Source organism: Bison bison, unplaced genomic scaffold (assembly GCF_000754665.1).
Source record: "Bison bison bison isolate TAMUID 2011002044 unplaced genomic scaffold, Bison_UMD1.0 scf7180017861845, whole genome shotgun sequence".
In the NCBI taxonomy this organism is placed as follows: Eukaryota; Metazoa; Chordata; class Mammalia; order Artiodactyla; family Bovidae; genus Bison; species Bison bison.
In genome coordinates, this window is record NW_011492417.1 from 4363 (window position 1) to 5221 (window position 859).

An 859-nucleotide genomic window follows, 5' to 3' on the forward strand; every position below is an offset into this window, starting at 1 on the left:
TGGAAGAAAAAGAAATGCAATAAAGCAAAATGGCTGTCTGAGGAGGCCTTATGAACAGCTGTGAAAAGAAGAGAAGCAAAAAGCAAAGGAGAAAAGGAAAGATATACCCATCTGCATGCAGAGTTCCAAAGACTAGCAAGGAGATATAAGAAAACCTTCCTCAGCGATCAATGCAAAGAAACAGAGGAAAACAATACAATGGGAATGACTAGAGATCTCTTCAAGGAAATTAAAGATACCAAGGGAACATTTCATGCGAAGATGGGCTCGATAAAGGACAGAAATGGTATGGACCTAACAGAAGCAGAAGATACTAAGAAGAGGTGGCAAGAATACACAGAGGACCTATATAAAAATAATCTTCATGACCCAGATAATCACAATGGTGTGATCACTGACCTAGAGCCAGACATCCTGGAGTGAAAAGTCAAGCAGGCCTTAGGAAGCATCACTATGAACAAAGCTAGTGGAGGTGATGGAATTTCAGTTGAGCTATTTCAAAGATGATGCTGTGAAAGTGCTGCACTCAATATGCCAGCAAATTTGGAAACTTCAGCAGTGGCCACAGGGCTGGAAGAGGTCAGTATTCATTCCAATCCAAAAGAAAGGCAATGCCAAAGAATGCTCAAACTACTGCACAATTGCATTCATCTCACACGCTAGTAAAGTAATGCTCCAAATTCTCCAAGCCAAACTTCAACAATACGTGAACTGTGAACTTCCAGATATTCAAGATGGATTTAGAAAAGGCAGAGGAACCAGAGATCAAATTGCCAACATCTGTTGGATAATTGAAAAAGCAAGAGAGTTCCAGAAAAATATCTATTTCTGCTTTATTGACTATGCCAAAACCTTTGAC